Below are 24,054 nucleotides of genomic sequence, written 5' to 3'. Positions count from 1 at the left end.
CCCACTTTGAAGTCCGTCACGGCTGTAGAAGGGGGCAAGAGCTGTACCTACGTCGCCGGCGCGTGGGGAAAGGGATAGTCCTGGTCGGGCGCCAAATTAATGTGGTAAATAAAATAATTACCCTGGCATAATTTCTAGGCATTAACAATTAGCATGTATCAAATGAGAGGCAGAGAGTCCGTGGTGTCCAAGTTAAAAGGGCTTTATTCCAATAACTCGAGTTAAGGGAGAATCTGTTCCATCACCACTGAGGTTCAGGAAGGGTCTTCTAACATTTAATAACAATGAACAACATATATACATTTTGTCTTGTACATAGGGCGTAGGAAGGAACGCAGAGCAGAGAAAGAAACAGATAAGAGCATGTGGGCGTGCATGAGGGTGTACACTTTATGAGTCATAGGTAGGTGATAGGTAGGTGTCATAGGTGGGTGGTACACAGAGGAGGAGTTTGCATGACCAGCTGGAACTTTGCCCTACTTGTGTGCAACTTGTCATGACGTGCAATTGACGTGTAACTGGGAGAAGAGCTGACTTCCAGTCTAGTAGAGAGACCTTCAGTGTCAGGGCGACCAGACTATCTGATATCTTGATATCGGGGATGTATTATCTGAAGCAAAAGGTTGCTCGTCACTAGGAATCAGAAAAAGCATATATTTCTTCGTTCATTGCGTGGGGGCTGTGAGCAAGCACTGTGATTTACTTCAATGGAGACAGAGTGGCTAGGCCCTATCTTCCGTGGACGGGTTCTGTTTACCTTGTGACTCTGTACAGCAGGCAGATAACTGTTATTCATAATATACTGTCTTGGCAGCCCTTGCTGGGTTTCTTTCGGCTGAGCTAGAAGCATGCGAGGTCAGAGATACGTAATTGCAGCTTTCAGTGTGTCAGGAGTCATGAAAAACCCTTATTTCAGAAAGTGGCTCAGCTGAACCACAAAAAGGTTTCATCGTGATTTATTTAAAAGTGCATAATGCAAATACATGGGCCTTATGCTAACTTAACATTTCTTACATGGGATACTTGATGACAGGCACCTTAATGCAGGACGTGATTGCAGAGGCCTTGTGATTCAGGCCACTGAGAGAAATATGCATGGGTGACATGCACACACATGTAACATAGGGTACGCGTAGGGGGCACCTTGGTCAGGCATCATTTCATTTTCCTCAACAGATTGGGGTTGAATCCATCATCGTTCTTTAGTTCACTTCGCCACCCCAGTTCAGACACATCTATATGCAAATCAGTATTGACCCTGTGCCTCATGGGAACAGTCCAGCCCGAACTGCCAAGCCATGTCTTCCCTGGACCGGAAACAAGCATCCTGGGACCAATTTCAGACTAACAGCCCTCATCAGCCAGGCTAGCATGAATCCAGTGGCAAAGTGAGCAAGGGACCCACGTCTGGGCATACCCTGCCAACTTATGGCGAACAAAGAAAATACAAGGAGATGATGGACAGAGCACTGAAACTTTTCAAAGGCTCACCCCCAGTCACAGATCTGGGTTGAATCCATCATCTTTCTTTAGCTCACTTTGCCACCCCAGTTCAGACGGTAAACATCCTTTACAACGCAGTGTTTACACCGCACGTCCTTCACTACGCAGCCATTACAGCACAAGTCGTTACTACGACTTGCGCTGGAGGGCGCTCTTGTTAAAGGAATAGTTTGATTTTCTATTCCAACACCTTCCCTACTGTTACGTGGGCTGGAGTTGGAATAGAAAATTAAACTAATCCACAATCCAGCGCCCTCCAACGCAAGTCGTTGTAACGACTTGCGTTGTAATGGCTGTGTCGTAAAGTACCGCGATCATTTTGATCGCGTTGTACTGACGTACATCCAGTTCAGACATAGCTACATGCAAATCAGTCTTGACCATGTGCCTCATGGGAACAGTCCAAATTAGTACAAAAGGGGGTAGTGATGGACGGAGCATCTGAACCAATCAAACACTCACACCCAGTCATCAGATCTGGGTTTAATCCATCACCGTTCTTTAGCCCACTCTGCCACCCCAGTTCATACATGGCTATATGCAACTCAGTCTGACCCTGTGCCTCATGGGAACAGTCCAGCCCGAACTGCCAAGCCATGCCTTCCCTGGACCGGAAACAAGCTTCCGAGGACCGGTTTCTGGCATTTCAGCCGTCTTCAGCCCGGCTTCCATGAATCCAGTGGCAAAGTGAGCAAGGGACTCACGTCTGAGCATACATGGGAACAGTCCAGCCCGATCTGCCAAGCCATGTCTTCCCTGGACCGGAAACAAAAATCCTGGGACCAGTTTCGGACTAACAGCTCTCATCAGTCAGGCCAGCTTGAATCTAGTGGCAAAGTGAGCAAGGGACGCACGTCTGGGCAAACCCTGCCAACTTAGGGCGAACAAAGCAAACACTAGGACTGGAGTCAAGCTATCCTTGCTGATGAGGGCTGAAAGCCCGAAACCGATCCTAGGATGCTTGTTTCAAGTCCAGGGAGGACCTGGTATGGCAGTTCGGGCTGGACTGTTCCCATTGGGCGCAGGGTCAAGACTGATTTGCATATGGCTGGGTCCAAACTGGAATGGCATGGTGAGCAAATACCGATGGATTTAGGCCCAGATCTCTGGACTGGGGTGAATGTATGACATTGTTCTGCATTCTGTCTATCAATTGTTCTTTTTGCATTTGTCGCCCCGTGTGGGACGGGTATGCCCAGATGTGAGTCCCGTGCTCTCCATGCCACTGGAGTCAAGCTATCCTGGCTGATGAGGGCTGCAAACCCGAAACCAGTCCTAGGATGCTTGTTTCCAGTCCAGGGAGGACCTAGCTTGGCAGTTCGGGCAGGACTGTTGCCATTGGGTGCAGGCTCAAGACTGATTTGCATATGGATGGGTCCAAACTGGAATGGCATGGTGAGCAAAAAAACGATGAATTTAGGCCCAGATCTCTGCACTGAGAAGAATGTATGACATTGTTCTGCATTCTGTCTATCAATTGTTCTTTTTGCATTTGTCACCCTGAGTGGGACAGGTATGCCCAGAAGTGGGTCCCGTGCTCTCCATGTCACTGGAGTCAAGCTATCCTGGCTGATGGGGGCTGAAAGCCAGAAACGGATCCTATGATGCTTGTTTCTAGTCCAAGGAGGACCTGGCTTGGCAGTTCGGGCTGGACTGTTGCCATTGGGTGCAGGCTCAAGACTGATTTGCATATGGCTGGGTCCAAACTGGAATGGCATGGTGAGCAAAAAAACGATGGATTTAGGCCCAGATCTCTGTACTAGGGTGAATGTATGACATTGATCTGCATTCAGTTTATCAATTGTTCTTTTTGCATTTGTCACCCCTATTTCTCTACAGCACACCTACTAATTGTTCGACTCATACACTAGCGCATCAACTCACAGACCCACTAAAAGACTCATGCACCTACTCACTAACCCACACAGAGACTCACACACCCACTGGCAGGCACACTCAGAAACTGATGCACCCACTCACTTATTTATTTAAGCACTGATTCACCCATTCCCAGACCCCCTGAGAGAATTATGCATGCACTCAGAGACTTTTGCATGCTCTCACAGACCCACTCAGACACTAATCCACCCACTCACAGACCCATTCACACACTCAAACCCCCATACACAGATCAACTCAGCTACTCATGAGCTGGCCCCTCTGCAGCTTACGGAGCCAATTCTCTGAGGCTGCCAGACCATATACTCTTAAGTGCATTATAACTTAGCGGTAAATGCTAACTTTGGAATGGCTGCATGGAAACATGTTGTGTTTAGTGTCAAACAATTTGGAATCCTACCCCCCGCCGGTCCTGGCAGTGGGGGTAGAATTCCACCCTTCTAGAGGGAGAGACATGTACACACTTGTCTAACCGGTAATAGTTTAAAAGAGCCCTGGCATCACAAAATGGATGCTGCAGCCACAGACACGAGTCTGTCCTGCTGCTGACCGAAACTCAAGCAGGGGAGGTCACTAGGTTTCCTGTCACAGGGAGGTGCTACCACCTCCCAGACAGGCTTTAGTGTATTAGGCTGGGTGGGTGCACTCCATGAGTGCTTTGAAAGTCTGCACTGGGGGCACATTTGGTGTCCCTGAGCATAGTCCAGTTCAAACCGGTTGCAGGGGCTACCAGCCCCTGCTCTGGCGTGAAACTGGACAAAGGAAATGGGTTTAACCAGCCCTCTTTCCAGACCCTCCCATAGGCGGGTCCCCAGAGTATGTCCAACCCCCTTTCTTAGTATAAGTAAGGGACCTCTGGCAACAGGACTTTAGATTACACCTGGACGAAACTCTGTAACTGAATCCTGGAACTTCGACGCTCTACCAAAGACTAGAGGGTGGAAGAATCTCTCTTGGGGTCAAGGAATGACTCCCCTGCTCAAGCAGGCACCAACGAAGCATTTGCCAGTCTGCATCTTCGAAGCTCCCGCCGGACTCCGAAGTACTTGCAGCCCAGGAAGAGGATTTCCAGACTTCTCGAAGGCCGACCCGAGTCCACAGCAAAGCTGAGATCTGCAGCCCTCACGAGTGACATGGAACCGGAACCCCCTGACACAATGCACATTTGCTAGTGCATTGACTTCCCGAGCTTTCCTGAAGTTGTGCTTTGGGTTACTTGTAGCCCAATCCTCGAACACCATTGCACCGAAGATTGTGGGCCTACACTCCACGAGTGTTCTGTGAGCCTGCTTCTTGCATTTCTGCTCGAGGCTCCTTCGTGATCCCTGGTCCATCGACTGGTGAGTCCCCTTGAAGGTAACTCTACTTTTCCTTTGGCTTGCCTGGTTGCTCCAGATGTGCCCTGACTCTCCGCCATGTGGTGTGTCCCTCAGACCTTGCTGGTCTGCACCAAATCATTTCATTGTTTCCTGCATGGGTTGGTGTTGCCAAGGCTTCTTTGGTCCAATCCAGATACCGACACTGCAGCACTCGACATCCTTTGTGGGACAGCTCAAATCCAGAACCTGGTTCTTCTTGATGCCTCTTGGACCTTGTGGCTGAGGAGTCAATCGTCACCTTCTTCACCTGAAATCACCCGACATCAGTGGGCATTCGACTATCGTGGTCCTGGTCACTGGCAAGTGACCCAGACTTTGTCCCCTCTGCTTTCAGGTTCTTCTCATCTTTGATTCAGGCTTGTATCACACTGGACACATTCCACTTGGACGCCAGAAGCACTTTGCAGCAGATTGCCATTGAAAACGATGACGAAACCCAACACCAAAAGACACCGATGCACCCTGCTTCCCTGGGTGAGGTAACTCGAGTATTCCGGTGCTCCCGTGGGTGTTGGCTCTAGACCCCCTAGTTCTAAAAGTGTTTGTTCCAAGTCCTTTTCTAAGTGTCCATTATCTTTAAAATCCCAACCGCTACTTTCCCCGTAGAAGTTAAGGGTGATTTGTGGCTGTGCACGTGTCCCCCGTGGGTCCCCTGTGTCACTACTTTGGGTGGTTCATGGTGATCCCAGCAGTTCTACAGGCCCTAGGCCTTGTGACTATGCACGTTGGGGTTCTTATACCACTTTCTTAATATATGGTTTGGTACGCCCTTAGGGCTCAATGTATATTGTGCTAATTTACTGTGTGTTAACAAGTTTGCTGAATGTACTTTTGCCTCTCGCCTCATAAAGGGACTAGAGGGATGTGTTTAGAATAAATACATATATTTTATATATATACCTGGTGTGGTTCTCCTTTCATTTTGTCATTCATGAGATTATAGACTGGTAAAACAAGCTGCTTTACATTCCTCCAAGCCTTAGCCTGAAGGCTGCACTCCGCAGCTACCACTAGGATAGCTTTCGATTAAGGTTGTCTTTAACCTACCATCAATAAGGGTTGTTTGGACTGGTGCAAGGTGCCCACTAGAATAGTGGACAGAATATGCCAGGCCAACTCCTCACACATACAGCCACTCACACACCCACAAACCCACTCATACACTCACTCAGAGACCAATACAGCTACTCATGAACCCAGTAACCTACCTCTACAGCCACTCATACACCCACTCTCAAATTTTACAAGTTACAATTAGGAAATAAAATTTTAAAAAGTGTTCAAATTCACTGAGAAAACCAAAGCTTACAGGGATGTTATAGTCAGGAAATAAAATTAAAACGCCTTAGAAGTTCACTGAAAAAAATAAAGGTTACAAGGATGTGGTAGTTAGCCTCAGATTTCACTCGTTCAAAACAGTAAAATTCAGCAGTTATAGCTCGCTAAGCTAACTATAACTTATGTCCTCACAATACACTGCTTATGACCTCAAACATTACATCACTCATGACATGGTCAGTGACATCCCTTGATGACATCTCAAATGACATCACTATTTAACTCACTGATGACATCATCCACAGAATCACTCATCCCCATCCATTCTTTCATACACCCACTCACACAACCACCCACATATCCATTCACAGACCTATACAACTATTGATGCACACACACTCACTCACTTACTCATTTAGCTACTCACACAACTCCTCACTCACCCATATAGCCACTCACACAGCCACTCAAAAAACCATACACCCACTCACACACCTACTCACAGACCAATACAACTACTCACAGACCCATATAACATCTGACATACCCAATCACACACCCACACAGCCATTCACACAACCAGTCACTCACCCATACAGCCAATCACTCAAGCATACAGATACTAAATAATAATAATAATAATAAAACCACTTTTAGAGCGCCTGGTTACACTTAGGACAGTGTGTCCCCGCGCTAAGAAATGCTACTGCTCCCTGAAGAGGCCGAGGTCCGGGGCTAGTCAGGATCCTAGGCTACAAAAGAGGCACTTATTTGCTTGGGAAAAAGGTGCGTTTTTAATTTTAGTCTGAATCTCATTTCGGAGGGCTCCATGCGAAGGTCAAGGGGGAGATTGTTCCAATGTTTACTCGCTAAGAAGCGGAAGGAGCTACCTCCAATCCTGGTCTTACGAACACGAGGGAGTTGGAACAACATCACTCCGGCAGATCTGAGATTCCGAGTGGGACAATGGATGGTAAGAAGGTTTTGGAGATAACCTGGGCCTTTTCCCTGGGCAATGCGGTGGGCAAAACAGAGTGCTTTAAACTTAATGCGCTCCACAATAGGGAGCCAATGAAGTTTTCTTAGTGCCGTTTTTCCATATGCCCTGCGCGGAAGATTAAGGACCAGGCGGGCGGCGGCATTTTGGACACACTGCAGTTGATGTATGCCTTTTTTGCTCAGGCCAAGGAGAAGAGCGTTGCCGTAGTCCAGGTGTGGAGTTACTAGGGCATGAATGAGTGTCTTCCTGGCACTAATGGGGAGCAGGTCGAGGACTTTTCGGAGAGTTTTTCGTATTCCGAAACACTTTCCCGTAATTTTGCTGATCTGTTGCTTGAAAGAAAGCTCCGCATCCAGCATGATTCCTAGATTTCTAACGACCTCTGCAGGGCGGGGGATCACCCCTAATTCTGTCGGCCACCAAGCCTGCGACCAGGCTGAGGGGGACTTTCCAACCACCAACAACTCGGTTTTGTCGCCATTAAGGCGTAGGCAGTTGTTGTTCATCCACCCTGCCACAGACCGCATGCAGTTGGAAAAGTTAGTGGCGTCCTCTGCCTGATTATGGGTAAGTCTAATTATTAGTAGGGTATCGTCCGCATATGTGACGATATCCACACCATAGGCTTCCACAATATGAGCCAGGGGCTCCATATAAAGATTGAACAACGTAGGGCTCAAGCTTGAGCCCTGTGGAACACCATGTCTCAGCTTGCGGAGAGACGATTTGTGAGGAGGGCAGTGCACCTGAAAACTCCTATTTTCTAGAAAGGATTTTATCCATTCCAGAGCTGGTCCTTCTATTCCCAGGTCTGAGAGGCGAGACAGCAGCATCGAGTGCAGCACGGTGTCAAATGCTGCACTGAGATCTAATAAAACCAACGCTGCTGTCTGCCCCTCGTCAACAAGTTGTCTCAAACATTCTGTGGAGAAGAGAACCGCAGACTCAGTTGAATGGCTTGCTCTAAACCCTGACTGAGTTGAGTGGAGACGAGAGTTCTCCTCAACGAATTTCATGAGTTGACTATTCACTACCTTCTCCACAACTTTCCCACAAAAGGGGAGGAGAGAAATAGGGCAGAGATTTTGTAGCTGGGAGATATGAATGTTAGCTTTTTTTTTCAGGGGTATAACCTGCGCCGTTTTCCAAGCGTCAGGCACATGGCACTCCTGAAAAGAAAGAGTGATTAGATGTTCAATATGCTCGATCAAGCAATCAAGAACTCCCTTACAGCGATTAGGAGAAATCACATCAAGAGGGGAGCCGGACTGAATTCCATTTATGATGGTGAGCAGGTCTAGCCTCTCAGGAACTAAAAAGCATGTCAGATGGGGCTTGGTAGCAGAATCACTTCTCACTAACAAGTATTTAGTCGGAGTGCTACCTGTAAAAGTGGTGTGTATTAAATCCACTTTTTTTACGAAAAAATCTGCAATCTCATCACATAACTCATTAGAGTAAGTGTCTCGGGCCTCCAGTCTGGTAGGGACTGTGAGCTCTTTATAAATCGAGAAAAGTTCTTTGGTAGGGTTTTTTGCAGATTCAATGCGTTCTTTAAAATGCGCTCCTTTAGCTGCTCTTACAAGTTTGTGATATGCTTTTAATTCTTTTTTGTAGTTTAGCTTGTCCTCTAGATTGTAGTTTTTCCTCCAGCCACGTTCAGTATTTTTACATTTGGCTTTAGCTTCTTTAAGTTCTTTAGAGAACCATGGAGCAGTTTTAGTTTTCCTGGCGGGGGCTTGAGTGTCCATGGTGCAACTGTGTCCAGAGCCCTGGACATCCATTTTTCGTAATCAGCCCATGCCGTGAGCAGGGTGTTGTTAGGAAGAGGGGTTTCTTTACGTAGGGTGGATCTAAAGTTGTCCTCCGTGTACTTCTTCCAGTCTCTATGTTTCAAGGGCCTGAGGTTGGTCACACTGCACTCTTGGGGGGTAATTTCAACCTCGAATGGAATAACAAAGTGATCAGACCATATAATTTGCAACGGAGTGGCGATTTTAATACCTTCCCAGTTGGCAAACACGGGGTCTAAGAGATGGCCAAGTTGATGCGACGGGGATGTAGATTGGAGTATAAGCGACCGGGATTTCAAAGCATCCACCACAGCCTGTGCCTCCTTACAATTGGGATCCTCAAAGTGGAGATTGAGGTCTCCCAAAACGAGAAATTTCTTATGCCGAAGCGCCTAACAGAGCTACTCACTCACCCATACAACTACTCATACATTCATTCACAAACCACTTACATACCAATTCACACATTACTACATTAACTCATGCATCCACTCACTCATCTATGCAGCCACTCACACAAATAGTTACTGCGCAAAACAGCCACTCACACACTCACTCACATACTCAAACATCCAGTCAATCAGCCACCCTTACACTACTTAAACACCCAGTCACTCACCCATAGAGCCATTCACACAACCACTAGTTAACCATGCTGCCACTTACAAACACACTCATCCACCTATAGAGCCACTCACACAACCATCACAGTCACTGATACAGCCATGCACACACTCATCAACCCATAAAGCCACTCACATAGTCACTCCTCACCCATACATCTCCTCACACACCCACATATTCATGCTTACAGCCACCCACTCACACACCTACTCACATACATATACAACCACTCAGACACCCACTTTCACACTGATAAAGATAATCTCAGAGACACTCCAATGACATGTATTGTAAAGAATATCACTCATCCTGTTTTGTAAAAAAAGAATAGTATTTTAACTTATACAGTAGCTTAGTATATATCTTTAACTCTGAGAAATGTTTACTAAACACTTAGGGGTCCATTATGATATCAATCAATCAATCAATCAGAACATTTATATAGCGCACTACTCACCCGGAGGGTCTCAAGGCGCTTGGGGGGGGGGGGTCTGCTACTGCTCGAACAGCCAGGTCTTGAGCTGCTTCCTGAAGGCGAGGTGGTCCTGGGTCAGGCGGAGGTGGGTCGGGAGGGAGTTCCAAGTCTTGGAGGCCAGGTAGGAGAAGGACCTTCCTCCTGTGGTGGCTCTTCAGATGTGGGGGACGGCGGCGAGGGCGTTGCTGGTCGATCGGAGCTGACGAGTGGGAGTGTAGAAGTTGAGGCGGCTGTTGAGGTATCTTGGGCCTTGGTTGTGTAGGGCTTTGTGTGCGTGGGTGAGGAGGCGAAAGGTGATTCTCTTGTTGACCGGGAGCCAGTGCAGGTCTCTCAGGTGTCCGGAGATGTGGCTGTGACGGGGGATGTCGAGGATGAGTCTTGCTGAAGCGTTCTGGATCCGCTGGAGTCTCTTCTGGAGCTTGGCGGTGGTTCCGGCGTAGAGGGCGTTGCCGTAGTCCAGTCGGCTGGTGACCAGGGCCTGGGTGACCGTCTTCCTGGTCTCGGTGGGGATCCAGCGGAAGATCTTACGTAGCATGCGCAGGCTGTTGAAGCATGACGAGGAGACGGCGTTGACTTGTCTGGTCATGGAGAGGGAGGAGTCCAAGATGAAGCCCAGGTTGCGTGCGTGGTCTGTTGGTTTGGGTGCGCTGCCCAGGGCGGGGGGCCACCAGGAATCGTCCCAGGCGGAGGGTGAGGAGCCCAGGATGAGAACTTCCGTCTTGTCTGAGTTCAGTTTCAGACCGCTGTCCATCATCCACTCGGCTACGTCTTTCATCCCTTCGTGTAGGTTGGCTCTGGCGGTGGCGGGGTCGTTGGTGAGGGAGAGGATCAGCAGGGTGTCGTCGGCGTAGGAGATGATGTTGAGGTTGTGTTGGCGTGACAATCCGCCCGAGATCATAACCAGATTCCCCCCCCGCCATATTAGGATGGCGGAGGGGACCACGGCGGACAGAAAGACCGTCCGCCGCTTTTCTGCCCCGTCGCCTTGCGGCCGGGGCGGAAAAGGAATAATATGGTGGCGGTGTCTAACAGACACCGCCAGCCATAATATGCTGTCTGGTTTACAGTGCCTTTCCGCGGCGGCGAAGCCGCCACGGAAAAGCATGCGGTCTTCAATCTGGGGGCCCCCTGCGGGCCCCCAGAGTGAAGTACAGGTGGGGGGTGCACATGGGGGGTACCTGTGGTACCCCCTTCTTTGTCATTTACAAAGCGTCAGGCACCGCGCGGTTCCTGCCGCTTTGCAAATGACAATGTAAAAGTGCATTTTCAGCATTGTGGCGGGCGGTGCAGAGAGCACCACCCGCCACAATGCTGAAAATACAGCACATCCTAATAGCACTTCCGGGTCCCCCGCCCTTACGGCGGGCGGTCCCGATTTGCGATTTGATGACGGGCGGGCAAATAGCTCAGGCAACTATAAATGCTGAATTTAACTGATTAGGTATGAGTGAAATCTGAGTCTAACTATAACATCCCTGTAAAGTTTGTTTTTTTCAGAGACTTTATTTAAAATCAGAATCCAAGCCTAGTACATAGGATATGAGTTGTAACCACAATAGAGAAATAAAATGGCAGGAACAACATTTTACAAAAGTGTAAATAAGAGGACCTATTCTAAAATGTGTGGCAGTTATAAATCTATTGCAATCCTACACTTGTTCTGCTACTTCTAAGCATTAATCTAATTCTAGCACAGCCGAAAATAAAACAATTTTGAGTTTTAGAGATGCTCTGTTGAACAGTAGATCTAAAGCTCACTGCAGTTACAAGGTCTGCTATTTTCTTCTCATGAGACCAGCTGCTCTGATAAGTCAGTAAGCGAAGGCTAAATGTCTCTCTTCCCAGTAGCCTTCAATTCAGACCAGAGATATAATTCTTTGTGGCCTGTTCCAGTGTCATCAGGCATGAAGCTTCCCCTCTGCCCTTTGCTCTCTGTGCTTAACTTTTATAACATAATCTCGTTGTTTAGAAAACGAACAGTTAACAGAAAGTTGCATAGGGCCCTTTCAATTATTTTCATTCTGAGAGACTGAGTTCTTTTTAAATGACAACAGTAAAGGAGACACGTAGTTGACAACCTTCTAGAAACTCTTAGGAATCAATAAAATGCTAATGTTAAGGGAAGCATGACAATTTAAAGTAAATACAGCAAATATATTCTTGTAAGCTTGATAATCAAATTGGTGAACATAATAATATGTACTAAATATGCACCACATTTATAAAAACGCATTCAGTTTGGCACTAATCCTACATATTCACGTTTTGATTAATTTGACTGTCACGTGTAAGTCAAGCAGGGAAATACCCAGAACAGAAAAGGTATAATATTCATAACAACACACTTCACCGAAGTTTCCCTAATTTCCACATCACCGGTCAGATACATTTCAATGTATCGTCTCTCATCTCTCCATCATTGCTAGATCATACACTTTGAGATCCTCTTGTTCACTTCCATGTCCTTGTTCTCATGTCGTTTGACAGTCTTGTCAATGCCATGGCTTCTTACACTTTCTTAAGCAGTAAGAAAATGCATCAGACTTGCTATATCTTTGTGAATGCTAAACAGCATCACATTTTACATCTTTTACATTTTATATTTACATATGGACTATTGCTTTAAGTTGCACTTTATGTTGTTCCATTTTACTTCCCTTTGCTGTTACCCGGAGTTGGTTTTCCTTTCTGTTCCTGAGAAAATGTTTGAATTACAGTTTTGGAATACAGATTTGGTTAGGTTTCGGAGGTGGTGGGGTTTTAGTTTTAAGTTCAACCTATAAGGGTTGATTTATTTGTATAACTCTGTTTATAAATGTGTTTATTTTATTTACCTTGAAAGTGTCTTTGTCCAGGCTTATGAGTGTGAAGTGCTTGATTTTTGCTGAAGTGCTTCTTTAGTATCTTAGGCTTAATATACATAATAAAATAAAAAGTTTTAGAATGTATTTATACATTTGCATTTCAAAATGATGTCAACAATACTTTGTAGTTCATTATTTTTCTTACTTACTTGTGAAGGTACCTGGTGATTTCATGAATTTTTCTTTCTGGATTTTCTTCATTCAGTCTGGCAGTGGGTAGTTTTCTTGCAGTTATTAGCTATTTCTGCGAAAAGCAGTAAGGTGATGTACTCTTTCTTTAGTGTTAATGTAATTATGTTTATATGATCATTGGCTAGTTTATTTCACAGTACATTTTATGCGCTACTTTGAAAATAGACATTTTTTCAAATTATTACCTTTTTTGGTGGATGCTACTTAGTGATTCTGTTTTACTTATGAAATATGCATTTGTTGGATTGTTGGATTATTATTATTTTTTTAAGTTACATCTATTTTCTTTTGTTTTAGACTTGCATTGTAATATTATTTTCTTTCAATATTTAGTTTTTTTATATGTACTTATTTTAATAATGAATATATGGTGAATAGATATGGTTATATATGTGAATAATTTTTATGTTTGTGGTTATAATGTAATATTCATTATTTGTGTAATGTGTTGATATTTTTTGTAGTGCGTTGGTATTTGTTATACCCTAAATTAAAAAAATGAGTTTATGATTTGAATATTATTTTTTTGTATTTTCAGAAATGTTGTTATAGTCTATCCAGTGTTTTAAATATTTTTATATTGTCTAAATTGGAGATTTTTTTCATGTATCAAAATTTGTGTGATTGATATTGTTGAATTTAATTAATCTTGGCAGCGATATTTTTGTCATCAATAATTTTGCTATTTATTGGTTAAGTATAGTGTGGAGATATTGTTTTCCTCAATATTCTGTCATTGAACTGGGGTGAGGCATAAGGAATCAGAGTAATGAAGATTACCAGTAAGTAATTAAAAAATTACCCCCTCATCTATTCCTTGCCTATTACTTACTGTTTACAGGAACACCCTAGCATGCATAGTAAAATCAAAGTTGACTGAATTCCAGCCAAACATATCCTTTAATAAGCAAAAAATGTTTAAAAGAACATAACCTGACTCTGTCAGATAACTTCAGCTCCACATAGGTGTCGAATTAAGAAACGTTATACCAAAATTTAACACAGAACTCTGGGACAAATTCAAACTAGAATGATAAAGGAAAATTGGAAAGCTCAGTTTGCTGCAGCACCAGTGTCAGTAAAAGAGATGCCATCCCGTTGCACCTCTTCCCTATTGTTGAGGAGCCTGAACAGAACCTGCAGTCATGAGATCAGCCTTGGAGTAAGCAGCAGAAATTAGCTCCTTAATCAAATGTGATAAAGTAGAAAGAGAAACCTTTCTTCCTCTATTGGCTTGACCAAAATGAATACTATAGAAAGCACTTTACCAGAAACCAGCAGATGTAGACAAATACATCTTAACTGCTCTCATCACATGTAAAAGAGGTTCCAAATAATTAGAGGAAGAAAGAACAGGGAAAACTATCTCCTGGGACTTGTGAAACACAGAATTTACCTTGGACCTAATCTCACACAATATGATCCTCGAAAATTCCAAGGTAAAAAGAATTACAATTGAAAGCTGGAAGTTCCCATAGTATTAGGGCAGGGACAAATGCTACTCAAAAAAGCTTTCAAAGATAAAAACTCAAAAGAAACATTAGTCTGATGTTCAAAATTGTGGACCCTATAATGTTTTCAAAACCAAAAGACGGTCCCAGGGGAGGAAGGTTTACTTTATTTTGGGCCTCAACAAATCAAAGCCCTTGAATAGCCTTGAACCCTAATTTTAAATCTCAGCGAGAGCCCTCCAATTGGAATTAAAATCCTTAATTGATGCCTGCTACACTCTTAGAGTAGCCAAGGATCAACCCTTGGGAAATCAAACTTACAAAAACTGCATTATATTTAAAGGAGAACAAAAGACAGTAGAAATACCACTATCCATGGAAACTGTTTACACCCGCTTCCGTAGAGCCTTTAAGACCTGGCTATTTATTCAATAAGTTTCATCTTAGCGCGTCGATATTTCTGCTCCTAGTCTGCCATGGCGCCGGGAACCCCTTTTCGGGTAGCTATTGCGCCTTACAAACTCAATTAATAAATAAATATAAATAAATCCCCAAACCAACTTAAGGATGTGGCCCAGTGATGAACATAAGATTTTCAAGTGGATAACCTGCCTGAAGGCTGTATGAATACATACCTAGGGCCAGAAGTAGGTAAATCTATTTTACCGACTCATAAATACCGAATTTTACCGATTCGGTATTTATGAATCGGTAAAATAGAAGTACTGATATGTAGGTAAATACAGATGTGCATTTACCGAATCGGTAATATTCGGTATTTATGATTGAAGCCCATAGGAATGAATGGGCATTACCGATTCGGTATTCACCGAATCGGTAAATACCGAATTTCACAAGGGTGCAGGGGGTGTCACTTTGACACCCTCTAGCACCCCCAAAACTGGTTTGTGTGCCATGTGGCAGGCATACCTGCCCTAAGGGCAGGTCTGCCTGACATATGGCACAGGTGTGCATGCACACATGTGCATGCACACCGGAATCGGTATTTTACCATCAAATTGAATTTGATGGTAAAATACCGATTCGGAAAGCCTTGTGGGACTCAGAAGAGTCCCACCTACATCTCAAAATTACCGAATCGGTAAAAATACAGATTCAGTAATTTACAGAATCGGTAAATTTACCGATCGGTAAATTTACCGATTCTTCCCCCTACATCTCAAAATCCATTTACCGGTCGGTAACGGCCGAAATCGGCCATTACCGACCGGTAAAAGCCTACCTACATCTGGCCCCTAGTTTCCTAAACTCTTCCTTCTCAATCTGCAGAATGCAAACTTCAATATCTGCAGGACCGGTAGAGGTAACAGAGGAGGGTTAACAATTGGACTTTGAGAGAGAAGAAACCAAACCTGGGATATCAATATCTTTGATGACAGAAAACTCGACAAAAGGAGGAGGATCCAAGAGACAGTTTACCGACCAACAAACAGATTCAATCCCCAAATCAATTCTATTTTATCATAACAGAATCTGGTGGTCAAATTAAAAATGAGAGCGAGAAAGGACAACAATATTTCCATAATCAGTCATATATAGAAGACAGAAAGGCGACCCCAGTAAGGAGAAGTCGGATTTCCATTAACTGCCAAGAGAGGCCAGTGTCATCATTTGGATATCCTACCAACACCTCCCTTGATGATCGCAAACAAGAAAGAGGCGTAGAAAGAGAGTTACAAAAGATGACCCATGTGGTCGCTAAATGCAACAGGTAGGATAAATGTATGGTTTATTGATGGGAAATATATGTGCAGTGCAAGGTGAGTGAACGTTAAAAGGAATTTGGAAGAGAAAACTCCTTTTATTCTAACATCTCTTACAATCCCATTAAAACCATGTGAAAATGGCTTTTAACAAAGAGGCCACTTCTCAAGTGGTGGATAACTAGTTTTAGCCTCTTGAGCCATTCGCCCAGGCTTTCTTCAGGACCTAAATATACATAGCTACGGCATAATTATAATTTGGAATGAGTCTTCATACACTTATTCATATACAGAAATACCTCAATACCAGCATGGTGATCTTCACACCTGTAGGAGAAAGTAACACAAAAACAGATGACTGAAATTGAATATTCGCCTCTTTGCTCTCTTATAGACACCATCTTAATCTTAAATTGGGTTATCACAAAACAGTTGCACTCACCTGCTTTGTATGAGGTCTAGGCCTCACCTTACCTGGTAGCTACTCAGGAATAGGAGACCCCGCCCTGTAAAAAACGAAGTCACTGTTCACAGGGGGATCTAATAACTGATAATTTTAAGTATTTTTTACAAACTAGTATATGCCAAGTACAAATCTACTTGTTATATCTCCTTTGAAAAGATGCATACCTTGACCAGCAACTCTTCCCACTACTGTTAATATATTCAGTTACAAAGTTTGGGTATGGTGTCTTACATGTTTAGCATATGAAACCGTTCAAAAAGAACTGACTTGGTAGATGTCTAGCCAATATCTTCAAGGCTTTATCTACATGTATATTACCTCAAAATTCACAATAAAAAGTAATTCTCAGCAAAACCGGCCTCCTTTAGGGTATGGTGTGTATTGCGCCCACCCTACTCCTGTTAGGGTGCAATATATGATATGCCTGAACTGACCACAATTGTATGTTCTTACTGCCACTGTTGGTGTCGGTCCATAACATGTGCTTGGAGGTGCTTTTTTTGCAAAAAGATAAGAAGCACCACCGTTTTTGTTATTTCAAGTGTTTCTTCGTCAAACAAGCATGGATGTTGTAATCATCATTAATGGAGTGTTTCACCAAGTACTCTCAGGAGACACACATAGCGATGTACACCCCAACAAAAGAAAAACAAAAAACGGTAAAGGAACCGAGATTTAGACCACCCTAGTGTGAGGTGTTGCCATATCTTTTGTAAAGGTTTAGCATTTTTTAACCAGTATTCTTCACCATGGCTGAATTCAGTGGTTTGGCTTATGACGACACGACATAACAGTGCATCCTAGATAACACACCCAGCATATTAGACAGTATCACCAGCACAGCGGGTCCTACTGTAGACGACTGGAATTCAGTAACAATTTTAAAGAAGTCACACTCTCGCACAGTGATACAGGGTGCCATCATGGCAGAATACCTGCGAGGGAACTTTGCCCTTCCAGATTTGATCGCAACCAATGCCCCACTTTTGTTCCTACACAATAAAGCTTTTCACAGAGATTGGTCCTTAATAGCTTGGCACTGTACGCGCGATTGGCTACTCTTAATTATTAGCACGGCGAAGTGTCTGGCCGATGCTATTTTAATTGAGATACAGGTGATGGAAGCTCAAATAAAGACTAAAGTCATGAGCATCCTCTTAAAAAAAAAAACAAGAGGAATCTAACAAGGCGAATAAGGAGTTTGAGTATTCGATACTCCAGTCCAAAATCAACAAATTTCAGAAAGACTTGGCTAATTTTAAGCATGAGGTGGTATACCCATATACTAGTGATGAATATGTCCAGCCTGAGTTTAACATGGGCAAACGCAATGGCTCTACATATTCGGGCAGTAGCACTGAAGACAATTCGAGTGATTCAGAATCTTCTGAAATGAATAGACAACCATACAGAGGCTGGGGAAGAAGGACATCTTGGAGAGGGTACACACCACCTCCTTTCCAGCAATCGTGGCCACCTACACCATGGGGCTATCCACCACAACAATTTCAACCTCCAGGAGGACCTTTCCAACATTACCAACAAGCATACAGTGACCAGTCTTTTTTAGGGTCAGGCCAAGGCAAAACCAGAGGCAGACGAAGAAATCGCCAAGCACAAGTACACTGGAGTCAGCCTGTGGAAACACCTCAACAAATGGGGATACGCAACAAAATCAAATTGGGTCTGAATCAACAACAAGCAGGAACAAACTCATACGGGAACTAATAGTAAATCTCAGTGCAAAGATTTTTACTACTGAAGAGCAAATGATTCTGAACCGAGGCTTAGGCTTCCTCACTATGTCAAATAGTGATGACTTCACGACTCAATGTGAACTAGCGAGTTTTTTTCGGAAGATTCACCTACACCATTTTTTCAAAGACAAGGTCCAACACGTACCTATGATTAACATGACCAACACAGGGTTGAAGAAACGATCCACCTTCAATCCTCCGCTGCAGAGTGTACCCCCTCAGGTACTCATTTTTGAAAGAGCTGTACAAGAAGAGATCACCATTCTTTGTGCAAACAAGAAAAAGAACTACTGCAATTTACCACAGAAAGAACAGGTTGCCCCCAAAAAACTCACAGAAGATAGAACAATCACGAACAAGCCCGCAGACAAGGGTGGGGCAATCGTTTTTGACACCGAGGCGTATCGAACAGAGTGTCTTAGACAACTGAACGATAGGAGATTTTACCGCCCTCTGAAAGAAGACCCGACAGAACGAATTGGCAGAGCAATTATGGAAATGGTAGAGGAGGCCATCAATGAAGGCTGGATAACCTCACAAGAATCAGCATTCCTGCAGACAGCCTACCCAGTGAACCCTTATTTTTATACTTTACCCAAAGTACATAAGCCACAAAGATTGCCGCCGGGTAGGCCTTTAACCGCATGCGTGCGGCATGATTTCCGCCCGTGCGCTGGGTTTTGCGGATTCGCACTTTACATGACGAGCTGGGCTCGTCATGAGCGTGCGAGGAGGCTACCTCATGACGAGCCCAGCTCGTCATGAGCGTCGAAGGGGTTAATATCAGGGATAGGTTTATTATTGGATCCTTTGTCAACCTTTGTTGACTTTTTCTTGAGACCAATAGTCCAACAGATGCCTACGTATCTTCAGGATACAAAGGACCTATTGCGTCTATTGCCAACAGTGGAATTTGACCCGGACCTACTGGTTTCTTTCGCTGTTGAATCGCTTTATACATCAATACCTCAGGATGCGACACTCAATACCATCTCCACCATATTGAACGATACAGATCTGAATTCAATCCCTCCTGTACAGTTTATCATGACAGTGGCACATTTGGTCATGAAAGACAACTTTTACAAGTTTGTGGAAACCATCTACCTCCAGGTCTCTGGGACCAGTTTCGCTACGTGCACAGCTTTGAACAACAACATGTACTAAACAGCAATAATCCTTTCCATAAGTCAATTCGACTAAGGAAGGAATATTTGAATCCAGACTTAAACTTTCACGGCCCAATTGGTCTAGCAATTTGGAGGAGGCTGATAAAGACTATTGGAAATGGATCACTGATGCATTGGATCATTTTATTCCCAAGAAATGGTCAAGGCCTTATCGTGACTAGGCTCACCCGTGGTATTCGGTAGAACTGGCCAGTGGGAAAAAACAATGTAAAATTCTTAAGCGTAAATGGAGACGCTCATATGACCCTATAGCAAAAGCCAGCAATAGATCTGCTACCAAACTGTATCACAAGCAGATAAAAAAGGCTAAAGCCATCTACTACACCAATTTGATTAACTCGAGCACCAATCGTTCGAAAACCATCTTTTCCTTGATAAAGGATTCAGTGGCCCCTGAGGCCACTGATAGCGCAATAGGATCCAATACTCAATGTGAAGAGCTAGCTTGCTTTTTCGTAGGAAAGGTTAAAGGTATCTACAACACCTTAAACTCTAATGCCCCGACTACGTCCTTCCCTGAAGACACAGTTTCAACCGCCTTATCTTACTCCCTTCTTACCTTCCCCCCCCCATCCCTGGCCGAGCTGGAGCTTCTTGCCGTTAAAGTGAAGTCTGGATCTCCGGATGACCCGGTCAAACCCGAGACGTTCCGACTTCATCGCGACCCCATTTTGTTGGAGGGCCGCGAGCTGATCAATCAATCTCTCCAATCAGCCACGGTTCCCAGCTCCTGGAAGCATGCTAAGGTGGTCCCTTTGTTAAAAAAATCTACTCTGGACCCCTTAAAGCCGGATAGCTACAGGCCTATCTCCCTGCTGCCGTATCTGAATACTGTCTTGACCAGGTACCTGGAAACAAATGACATTCTGGCCGCATCTCAAAATGGCTTTAGAGCCAATCATAGTACAGAATCGGCCCTCCTGGCAGTTACCGAACAGCTGAGGGTGGCACAAGATCTGGGCAACACTTCTGCCCTTATTCTGCTGGATCTGAGTGCGGCCTTCGACACGGTCGCCCACAGGATTTTGCTTCAATGTCTTGGGGAGATCGGAGTCGGGGGCGGCGCACTGGACTGGTTCGTGTCATTTCTATCTGACCGATCCTTCCAGGTGCATGCCGCTCCGTACTCGCCCAGCAGACATCTTCTCAGCTGTGGGGTCCCTCAAGGTTCAGCTCTCAGCCCTACGTTGTTCAATGTGTACGTCAGACCCATGGCCATACTAGCAAGAGAACGGGACATCAAATTAACCTCTTATGCTGACAACACTCAGCTTATTTTTACTTTCTCCAACAACGCTGAGTCTGACCAAGCTAAATTTGGTGAAGATCTCATGTCCATCGCCAACTGGCTATCTGATAAGTGCCTACAACTCAATGCTTCCAAATCAGAGGTGCTCATAGTTGGTCGGAACCCACAGAAGTGAGCCGAGCACTGGTGGCCCTCCACATTGGGCCTTTCTCAGACCCCGAAGCAGGAAGTAAAAAAAAACCTAGGAGTCATGCTGGACAATGACCTGGCCTTGGATTCTCATGCAAAAAAAGTGGCAGGTACTTGCTATGGGCGCCTTCTCGCCCTCAGACCCATCCTGCGATTTTTTGAACCTCCTACCCGGCAGATAATAGTCCAGTCCATGGTCCTCTCACATCTGGACTATTGTAACGTTCTCTTTCTGGGTTCCAATCTGACTGTCATCAAAAGACTTCAGAGGGCTCAGAATGCTGCAGCCCGCACTCTGTTCACCCTGCCAAAACACTGCTCCACATCACAGGCTCTCGTTCGGTTGCACTGGCTCCCTGTAAAACAGAGAATCCTATTCAAGACCTTATGTGTAGCTCACAAAATTTTACATGGACAGGGTCCTCGTATCCTGAAGGGACTTTGCACCTTCTATATCCCGACGCGCGATCTTCGCTCTGCAGATCGCTATTTGGCCTGTACTACGAGGGTACAAAGGAGCAGAGCGGGAGGATGTTCATTTAAGCACAATGCTCCTCTACTCTGGAATTCTATCCCTATACAAGCACGATCCACTACGCACCATCAGTGTTTCCGCAAGCTAATTAAAACTTGGCTATTTTCATCAATCTAACCTGCAGTGCTGTGGAGGCTGGTATTACATTCCCACTACACAAGCAGGCTCGCAGCCACTCAGTCATGCATGTCTGTGAGCGCTGGGACGTCCCGTTGCTGGGGTAGCCATGAGCTATAGAAAACAACCTAACATAACATAACATAACAATATATCGATGATATTCTAGTTATGTGGTGTGGAGACTTGACATCGATAGCCGGCTTTCACGGATGGTTGAATAACAGGGATGATTTTTTTAAATCACCTTAGAGGTGAATAAAACGAGGATTTCTTTTCTTGATTTGTCCATCTATGTGAATCCAACAGGATTGGAAAGTGAACTCTACAGGAAGCCGATGGCATGCAATTTGTTGCTGCGATACGACAGCCAGCATCCGAAATCATTTCATGACAATTTGCAGTTTGGCCAATTTTTGCAGGTGAGGCGCAATTGTTCTACAAATGAGAAATATTACCATCATGTAAAAAATCTGTCGGAACAATTACTGGAGAAGAAGTACTCAACGAAACTTGTGAGACAGTCAAGTAAGTGGACTTTCAATAATCCCAGGGAGGTTCTGTTGGAACAGAAGATCGAAAAACCACCATAAGGTCGCCTGACTTTTGTGAATACCTTTAGTACATTGTCCAATGGTATTCAAAAATGTATTCGAAAGAACTGGCGGATTCTGAAAACGAGTAAAGAAAAGATTCCAATGCCCCTCTTTTTATTTAAACGAGGACAGAAACTCTGTGACAGGTTTGTACATACCCGCCCTATACAACAAGGACCAAAGAAAGTTGGAACTCAGTGGAACCTACCGGACGTACAAGGTCATTTCCCCTGTGGAGCTTGTGCCATCTGCCCACGAACTCAACAAACAAAAGAGTTGGATATTGGGCTATCAAAGCCATGGCGACAAACTAGCTTCTCCAATTGTAACAGCGATCATCTAATCTATTTGATTCAGTGTCCCTGCCAGAGCCGGTATGTTGGGATGACTACACGCAAGGTGAGACTGAGGATGTTAGAACACAAGAGCACTTTTTGGTGTAAGAAGATCAATACTAAGCTTACAAGACATTTTGCTGAAGCTAACAACCAGCCCAATGATTTTATGTGGAAGGTTTTAGAGAAACCATTTATACCACCACATGTCTCCGACAAAACCAAGTTTCTCTTCTACAAAGAACAGAAATGGGTGAAAAGCAACACCAAGGCCTCAATGACTCGATACCATGGGTACTGTTATGAGACTAACGTATGCTTCAAGAGAAGGCTCGCCCATTTGAGTATACATAGGTTCCTTTTAGGGGGGCTGACATGCACGTGTACCTAAATCATTAGATCTAGTTGGCAAAAGTAGCTGTTCAAGAAGGTATACCACCAATACTTTTATTTGGTTCATGTCCAACATTTGCAATCTGATGAACACCTCTATCTAGGAACATCTAACTAGTTATCTTTACAACACACCTAATCAACATATGCCCACATCTGCCTACATCATAAGGTCGTTCTTTTAACATCGGAGACAGTGATTCGTTATCATCAGGTCTTTTCTACTATTCCATCGATGAAGTCATAGGGTTTCACATACCAAGCGTAATGTGTCCATTGTTCTGAGTGGGATTTAGTTGATTTAATTGAGAAATATGTGCTTGATTATACATGACATATTCAATTAACATATGTCCTTTGTTAGGTACAACATTGGCAGATTATGTGGATCACACAAGCAAACCTACATGTCATGACACACATGACGTAACTCTGTAGTCCTACTGTGAGCCGAAAGGTTGAAACAAACTTTATTAACAAGATCGCTTCACACGTAATACTCCGAATAATAATAAACCCCAATTGAGGAGACTACAGGTTTTTAAGACGTAGTAGGCATCTTTTGTAGTTCTTGTATTTGTTTTCTGGACCTCGGGCAAAGATAATTGAACCACAAGCAGCCTGACTTTTCTGTGGTTATATCACCACTACACATCTTAAACTACAATCTGGACGCGGATGATGTCATTTTGTAGTTTGGTGTAGAGACGCTCTATACACTCTCTCTGCACATACAGGTATTTAAGAGGCAGGAGGTATCATTTGGACCGTAGGCAAGTACAATTGAGCCACAACATGCTAGACTTTCTTGATTGGTTTTGACCTAGATGTGTTCATATCATCACGGACACAACTTATACTACAATCGGGATGAGGATGATGTCATTTTGTAGTTTGATGTAGAGTCGCATTAGACAGACGTATGTAATGGTGGTTTCCGGGTGCCTCAGGACCTCCCACGATCGAAGGAAAAGCCAGAGGCACCGACGGAGAGGTAAGGCGTTTCACCTTTCCTGCACAGAATATTAAAGTAGGGAGGAGCTTT

This window comes from Lissotriton helveticus, chromosome 9, assembly GCF_964261635.1.
Source record: "Lissotriton helveticus chromosome 9, aLisHel1.1, whole genome shotgun sequence".
In the NCBI taxonomy this organism is placed as follows: Eukaryota; Metazoa; Chordata; class Amphibia; order Caudata; family Salamandridae; genus Lissotriton; species Lissotriton helveticus.
The sequence above is the reverse complement of the archived record's forward strand: the minus strand, read 5'-3'. Positions refer to the sequence as shown.